Source organism: Schistocerca cancellata, chromosome 3 (genome assembly GCF_023864275.1).
Source record: "Schistocerca cancellata isolate TAMUIC-IGC-003103 chromosome 3, iqSchCanc2.1, whole genome shotgun sequence".
In the NCBI taxonomy this organism is placed as follows: Eukaryota; Metazoa; Arthropoda; class Insecta; order Orthoptera; family Acrididae; genus Schistocerca; species Schistocerca cancellata.
Window position 1 is genome coordinate 793,899,728 of NC_064628.1, and position 9,019 is coordinate 793,908,746.

Here is a 9,019-nt window from a genome sequence, read left to right on the forward strand (position 1 = left end):
CGCTACTATCCGTTAGTGCGTGCTTTAGTCCTCACCCACAAAACTAAACGACCTCGCGTGAACTCGTCTCTTCACATACACCATCCAACGTAAAATCTGACAAAAACATTGAAATACAGTTCTCCCACCACTGCATGGTTAAGCAGCACAACGCACCATTAATAACATTGAAGTGTGAGATTAGTTTCTCCTAGATACTAATCTCACACTTCAGTGAATCGAAGCTTTTCCTATACCTGGTGAGTCTACACTACCAAATTCGGCGAAATAATCATTTCCTACACAAGACGATAATATTCTCAAAATATCTTTCTAAACGACTTAGAACTGCTTTGAATACATTTGACTTCTATCGCCATTGCAGACTAGTTCATGTATCGTAAGTGTGAGCCGATCTCATCACATTCTTAAGATAATTCTCTCGAGGCTCGCTACCTGAACGATACTCGGATACTACTCCTGAAATTCTAAAAGGACAATCCAAGAATCATTCTCTGCGAACAAACATATCACGCTAATTCTCTTTTTAAAAATAACTGTTTCTTCTTTGCAGTCGCCGGCAAACGTTCATGGTGGACAACTTCATCGTAGTTGTTATCTTTGCCACATGCCGCGATTCAGCAATCGGCTGGGCGTTGCAAGTGCGCTAACTTGACAGGACCCACCTTTTCTCGAGCATCAAGTGTTACATATCTACAACATTGTAACACAAAAAGTTAAGAAAATTATATATAAACAGCTTAATCTCCTCATTCCTCTAGCACATAAAAATCAATAGTAAGTTGAGGCGATACAAACACGTGATGCGCTTTTTCGGGGTCAAGATGGTTTGGCGCATTGCATGAACTGTTCTGAATGCCTTCCAGAAGTCAAGAAATACAGTACCAACGTGGGCACCTTTGTCGACGGCGATCTGTATCTCAGGAAAACACACAGCGCCACAATCTGCAAGATCTCTTTTTCCGGAATCCACTTTGTTTTTCGTAAAGTGTTTCGTTGTATTCGCACATCATGCTCCGTAATTATACAACAGACTGGCGTCAGCGATATACACCTACAATTATCTGCATTTGTCCGACGACTCTTCTTGGAAACTGGAATGAGCAAGGTATTTTTTTTTTCCCTAATCACTAGGTAACCTTCGTTGCTCCAGCGATCTACGATAACTGCTGTACAAAGACAACGTAGTTATTATGTATAATCTCTATAGAAACTCAATGCTATCTCATCCCGATCATTTTCCGCTTTTGAGCGGTACTATTTGATTTTCTATTTCTCAACAGATTATCTAAATATGTATCATTTCGGCATTCCCGTACGGAAATCTTTCACTGTGAAACAAATACGGAATATCGAATTCAGTAATTCTATCTTCTCTCTGTCGCCTTTGAATCGGTGCCAATATGGTCACCGAGCGACTGAATAGACAATTTCGACCCGCTTACTGATTTTACATCAAAACTTCTTAGGATGTAGTCTTCTCAACCTTCAGTTTGCCTGAAGAAGGGCAGCTGATCGTAAAAATGGGTAGTACAATTCTTGATATAAATTCACATTTCATACTGAAGTTTTGTAAATGGATACAGCAATCACTCGAAGATCCAAGGAGAAGAGGCTTCGGGAATGCGAAATTATCACGCCAAGGCCCAAATCTCAGGAGAAATCCGAATTTCCGCAATCAAAATTTCTGATTGGAATTAGTTTGAGCTGCAAGAAGTAACAATGGAAATGCAGTTATTGTTACAATCAGAAAAATATACCTAACAAATACAAGAAGTTCGAAAAAAAAAGATCTGAAATTATCTGCGATCAGTCTAGAATATTAACGGGTTTCCTAGCACTCCTTCAGAGAGAAGATCAAGATAGAAATGCTTAACGCAACATATTTCTTTAAACGTAAAAGAAAAAAGTAGCTGGGTCTGCTACAGGTACAAACGCTGAGTTGAAGTCTGTGGCGTGTCCTTGATTGCTTGTGAATTTTTTTCTCTTTCTGGGTCTCGGTGAACATAAACTAAAAACGAACATTTCTGTTGTTAAGTTGTCAAGAGTTTCCAGCCGTTTAATACTGGTTGTTACCACACGTGGTAGTGCAGGTAATAAAGATAATTGACTGTCTGAGGTTAAGACCTTCGTCGCTGTGGAACAGAATTTACCCCGTCTCAAAATCTCATCTGCTATTCCTAGCACAAGATAAAATCTGTCAGAAAGATGTCCACCAACAGAAGACGAGAATCGCTCAAGAGATCTTTTACAGAGGCTCGAAATTTAGAGCGGACTTCAATGCGAGATGCTTATAATAATTTCCACAACGAAACTTTGTCTTGAAACGTGGCAGAAAATCCAAAGAGATTCTGGTCGTATGTAAAATATGCTAGCGGCGAGACACAGTCAATGACTTCTCTGCGCGATTGCAATGGAAATTCAATCGATGATAGTGCTGCCACACTTGAGTTACTATACACGGTCGTCCCAAATTCCTTCACCAAGGAAGACGAATTAAATATTACACAATTAGGATCAAGAACAGCTGCCACCATGAGTAACTTATAAGTACATGTGCTTGGAGTAGGAAACAGCTTAAATCGCTCAATAAAAGCAAGTCTTCCGGTCCAGACTATGTACCAGTTAGATTCCTCTTAGAGTAGTCTGATGCAATAGTTCGATACTTAACAATCACATACAACCGTTCACTCGACGAAAGATCCGTACCCAAAGACTGAAAAGTTCCAAAGGTCACACCGATATTCAAGAAAGGCAGTAGGCGTAACTCACTAAATTACAGGCCCCTTTCATTAACGCTGATATGCAGCAGGATTTTGGAACATATACTGTCTTCGAACATTACGAATTACCTCGAAGAGAACAGTCTATTGACACACAGTCATCAGGTGTTTAGAAACGATCGTTGTTGTGAAATACGACTAGCTCTTTACTCACACAAAGTGTTGGACACTATTGCCAAGGCATTTCAGATTGAGTCCGTATTTCTAGATTTTCAGAAGGCTTTTGACACTGTACCTCACAACCAACTTGCAGTGAAATTACGTGCTTATGGAATATCGCCTCAGTTATGTGACTGCATTTGTGATTACCTGTCAGAGAGGTCACAGTTCGTAGTAACAGACGGAAAGTGATCGAGTAAAACAGAAGTGATTTCTGGCGTTCCCCAAAATAGTGTTATAGGCCCTCTGCTGTTCCTTACCTATATAAACGATATAGGAGACAATCCGAGCCGCCGTCTTAGGTTGTTTGCAGATGATGATGATGATGATGATGATGATGATGATGATGTTTATCGTCTAGTACAGTCATCATAAGATCAAAACAAATTGCAAAACGATTTAGGAAAGATTTACATAACCCTAAATAACGAAAAGTGTGAGGTCATCCATATGAGTTTTAAAAGGAATCCGTTAAACTTCGGTTACAAGATAGATCAGTCAAATGTAAAGGACGTAAATTCAACTAATGACCTAGGAATTATAATTACAAACACGTTAAATTGGAAAGACCATATAGAAAACGTTGGGGGAAGGCGAACCAAAGACAACCTTTTATTGGCAGAACACTTAGAAGATGCAACAGATCCTCTAAAGAGACTGGCTACACTAAGCTTGTCCGTCCTGTTTTTGAGTACTGCTACGCGGTGTGGGATCGTTACCAGATAGGATCAACGGAGTACATCGAGCAAGTTCAAAGAAGAGCAGCACTTTTTGTATTGTCAAAGAAATAGGGTAGAGAGTGTCACTGACATGATACAGGGTTTGGGGTGGCATCTTCCCACGAAATTTCAACCTACAACTTTCTCCTCCGAATGCGAAAATATTTTATTGACACCGATCTACATAGGAAAAAATGATCATGGTAATAAAATAAGGGAAATCAGAGCTCGCACGGAAAGATAGAGGCGTTCGTTTTTCAAAGCGCTGTTCGAGATTGGAATAATAGAGAATTGTTGTGAAGATGAAACCTCTGTCAGGCACTTAAGTGTGATCTGCGGAGTATCAATGTAGATGTAGATGTAGATGTAGAAGAGTGTAGTCTGTCAAAACATGAGTTGGTCCGAAAACCGATGCGGTTTGAATTAATAACTGAAATCTGGAATCGGTCTGTGATGTAGTATTACCTAGAATGTAAAATACCACTTTCAAGTCCAGTAGCTACAATTTTGTAACTATTAACTAAGAAAGTTCTCCACAAGCGAATAAAAGGCTTTTACGAAGACAACCAAATAATTGACGGCGTAGTGAGTGGTAGTCAGTTGATGTTCCATGAATCGTATAACGTTAACGTTTTGACATGGAACTTGTTGAAATGATAATTAAATGGACACCCTAGCTGCAAACAGGCGTCGATATACTTCATTGGGGACATGTTGAAAGTGTGTGCCCCGACCGGGACTCGAACCCGGGATCTCCTGCTTACATGGCAGACGCTCTATCCATCTGAGCCACTGGGGGCACAGAGGATAGTGCACCTGCAGGGACTTGTCCCTTGCACTCTCCCCGTGAGACTCACATTCCCAACATGTCCACACCACTACATTCGTATTGCGCCTAATAGATGTTTGCCCATCATACACATTACTCGTGGCAGATTAATCTACCAAGTCCTGTACGAGTTCGGGCATAGTTTGTGCGTTCGCACAATAAGGTCAAGGGCCGCGAAACCATATTTTAACTATATATGACGGTAGTATCTGTTCCCGAAAGAACACTTACCATTGATGACCATGCAGCTTTGCTAGAAGTGAAATGATAGTTAAATGGACACTCTAGCTGCAAACGGGCGTTGATATACTTCATTGGGGAGATGTTGAAAATGTGTGCCCCGAGCGGGACTCGAACCCTGGATCTCCTGCTAACATGGCAGACGCTCTATCCATCTGAGCCACCGAGGGCACAGAGGACAGGATGTTCATTTAATTATCATTTCATTTCTAGCAAAGCTGCATGGTCATCAATGGTAACTGTTCTTTTGGGAACAGATACTACCGTCATATATACAGGGTGTTTCAAAAATGACCGGTATATTTGAAACGGCAATAAAAACTAAACGAGCAGCGATAGAAATACACCGTTTGTTGCAATATGCTTGGGACAACAGTACATTTTCAGGCAGACAAACTTTCGAAATTACAGTAGTTACAATTTTCAACAACAGATGGCGCTGCGGTCTGGGAAACTCTATAGTACGATATTTTCCACATATCCACCATGCGTAGCAATAATATGGCGTAGTCTCTGAATGAAATTACCCGAAACCTTTGACAACGTGTCTGGCGGAATGGCTTCACATGCAGATGAGATGTACTGCTTCAGCTGTTCAATTGTTTCTGGATTCTGGCGGTACACCTGGTCTTTCAAGTGTCCCCACAGAAAGAAGTCACAGGGCTTCATGTCTGGCGAATAGGGAGGCCAATCCACGCCGCCTCCTGTATGTTTCGGATAGCCCAAAGCAATCACACGATCATCGAAATATTCATTCAGGAAATTAAAGACTTCGGCCGTGCGATGTGGCCGGGCACCATCTTGCATAAACCACGAGGTGTTCGCAGTGTCGTCTAAGGCAGTTTGTACCGCCACAAATTCACGAAGAATGTCCAGATAGCGTGATGCAGTAATCGTTTCGGATCTGAAAAATGGGCCAATGATTCCTTTGGACGAAATGGCGGCCCAGACCAGTACTTTTTGAGGATGCAGAGACGATGGGACTGCAACATGGGGCTTTTCGGTTCCCCATATGCGCCAGTTCTGTTTATTGACGAAGCCGTCCAGGTAAAAATAAGCTTCGTCAGTAAACCAAATACTGCCCACATGCATATCGCCGTCGTCAATCCTGTGCACTATATCGTTAGCGAATGTCTCTCGTGCAGCAATGGTAGCGGCGCTGAGGGGTTGCCGCGTTTGAATTTTGTATGGATAGAGGTGTAAACTCTGGCGCATGAGACGATACGTGGACGTTGGCGTCATTTGGACCGCAGCTGCAACACGGCGAACGGAAACCCGAGGCCGCTGTTGGATCACCTGCTGCACTAGCTGCACGTTGCCCTCTGTGGTTGCCATACACAGTCGCCCTACCTTTCCAGCACGTTCATCCGTCACGTTCCCAGTCCGTTGAAATTTTTCAAACAGATCCTTTAGTGTATCGCTTTTCGGTCCTTTGGTTACATTAAACCTCCGTTGAAAACTTCGTCTTGTTGCAACAACACTGTGTTCTAGGCTGTGGAATTCCAACACCAGAAAAATCCTCTGTTCTAAGGAATAAACCATGTTGTCTACAGCACACTTGCACGTTGTGAACAGCACACGCTTACAGCAGAAAGACGACGTACAGAATGGCGCACCCACAGACTGCGTTGTCTTCTATATCTTTCACATCACTTGCAGCGCCATCTGTTGTTGAAAATTGTAACTACTGTAATTTCGAAAGTTTGTCCGCCTGAAAATGTACTGTTGTTCCAAGCATATTGCAACAAACGGTGTAGTTCTATCGCTGCTCGTTTAGTTTTTATTGCCGTTTCAAATATACCGGTCATTTTTGAAACACCCTGTAGTTAAAATATGGCTTCCAGGCCATTGACCTTCTTGTGCGAACGCACACGCTATGCCCGAACTCGTACGGGACTTGGTAAATTAATCTGCCACGAGTAATGAGTATGATTGGCAAACATCTATTAGGCGCACTAAGAATGTAGTGGTGTGGACATGTTGGGAATGTGGATCTCACGGAGAGCGTGCAAGGGATAAGTCCCTGCAGGGGCACTATTCTCTGTGCCCTCGGTGGCTCAGATGGACGCCTGCACGGTAGCTCAGCGTGTTCGGTCGGAGGGTTAGCAGCCCTCTGTAATAAAAAAAAAAACTGAGTTAATCGATCAACAACGAACTTAAACGGATGTCTTACGACGTCTGCCCGGAGCAGATGCAACGAACGAAAAAAAAAAGATGGATAGAGCGTCTGCAATGTAAGCAGGAGATCTCAGGTTCGAGTCCCGATCGGGGCACACATTTTCAACTTCTCCCCAATGAAGTATATCAACGTCTGTTTGGAGCTAGGGTGTCCATTTAATTATCATTTCATTTCTAGCAAAGCTGCATGGTTATCAACGGTAACTGTTCTTTCGGGAACAGATACTACCGTCATATATAGTTGTTATTTTGCATAGCAGGTACAGACATTTTATTGAAAGTTACAAACTATCTGATCAGAAGTATCGGTGTCACCCCTATGGAATGCGGAACTGACAACTAACTGCCAAGAGAGGCGAAATCAAAGTAGGTGGGGAGTCTTACGTTGTCAGCAGAGAAGCACCAACAGCAAAACGGGTAGGTCAGAAGGCTCAGTGACTTCGAAAGTGGACTAGTCACTGGACGCCACCTCAGTAACAAATCCATCGGGAACATATAAGTCCTTCTAAAGCTGCCCCATTCGACTGTTTGTGGCGTGACTGAAGTGGAAACGCAAAGTAACAGCCACAGCTAAAACAAGACCAGGCGGATCTTTCGTAGTGACGAACAGTGACCGTCGAGGACTGAGGAGTTTGATTGGAAACCACCCCACGAAATCAGCGGAATAAATTCTCGTGACTTTTTCCTTGGTCTCAGTATTGCGCTTAAGGAAACGCAAAATGCGGAAGGACGTGAATACCGTTCATACCATTGTGTAATTTGATCATCAGAAGAACAAGTTCGGAGATGATGATTGTATCAGCAAGACAATGCACGCAATCATAAAGCATCATCTGTGAGGCAATGGGCTGTGGACAAGACATTCCGGAGGTACAGTGGCCTGCTCAGAGTCACTATTTAAACGCAACGGAACACTTTTGGGATGACAAAAAATAAAAACACCTACAGCCGTCCTTATGATTTTAATTTATTTTGTCGCTACCAGTTTCAACGCTTCATTGCGTCATCTTCAGGCTGTCTTTGATGCGGTAGAAGTTGATATGATCCCCATGCATAACCCATCAGCTGCCAGCATTACTGGATACGGAGATAATGTGTCAGCACTCCAACCATCAATTGGTGGACGGTGTTTTTATTTTTGATACGATAGTAAACGGCCGTCGTCACAGAGACCTCCTGCTAAAAGGATGGACATACAGAATCTTTGGGATGATTCAGAAAGTAGACTTCGCTCAAGACCCCGGTGTCAAACTTCACTGCCTTCCCAGGTTTCGGCTCTTGAGAAAGAATGGGCCGTCAGTCTTCCACAGATATTTAACTATCTTATTGAAAATGTCCCCAGCAGCGTTGAAGGTGAAGTGTGGATACACCACACATCATTGTTCACAATAGATGTCTGGTTACTTTTCATCACATAGGTATATGTGGATATGGTGGCTAGGAGTCAGGCTACAGATCAATCTCCAGAATGTCCTAGATTTAGTGCTGTCACTTATGACTTCATTCACCTCCAGCGATTATTTTTGTTCGCCAAAAATAACAAGCTGCACTGTAGTTCAAGTCCACGTTAAACTACGGCTCCCCCCCTTCTTCCTCCCTATAAATGGCTGGGTCACTCTGTTCTAATTCCGGAGGGAGGGAACGGCATACTGCCTCTAATTGGTCCACATCTAGTGAACCACATTATCTAAACTAGCCGGAACTCAATCCGAACAGGTATCGGAAGACCTAGCGGTACCGACCGACCGTCGTGTCATTCTCAGCCCACAGGCGTCACTGGATGCGGATGTGGAGGGGTGAGTGGTCATCACACTTCTCTCCGGCCGTTGTCAGTTTTCGTGACCGCAACCACTACTTCTCAATCTTCAATTGACCTCATAAGAGTTGAGTGGACCACGATTGCCAATGGTGCTCGGCAGACCTGGATGGTAACCCAAACAAATGCTAGCCAAGCCCGACAGCGCTCAACTTCGGTAATCTGATGGGAACCGGTTTTACCACTGCGGCAAGACACAGTAAAGCTCATAGGTGTTAAAAATCACCCTCGATGATGAGGAGAGTCTTACAAATACAATGATGTTTGTCGAAACTGTAATTGCGTGACTTGCCAG

General features: G+C 43.1%; 1 non-coding gene across 1 annotated transcript; it reads right to left on the bottom strand.

The window, feature by feature from the left end:
• Positions 1-4,386: 4,386 nt before the first annotated feature.
• Trnat-ugu (transfer RNA threonine (anticodon UGU)) lies at positions 4,387-4,461 on the bottom strand. Its single transcript has one exon. It is a non-coding gene; the product is annotated as a tRNA-Thr (tRNA).
• Between the last annotated feature and the right edge of the window lie 4,558 nt (positions 4,462-9,019).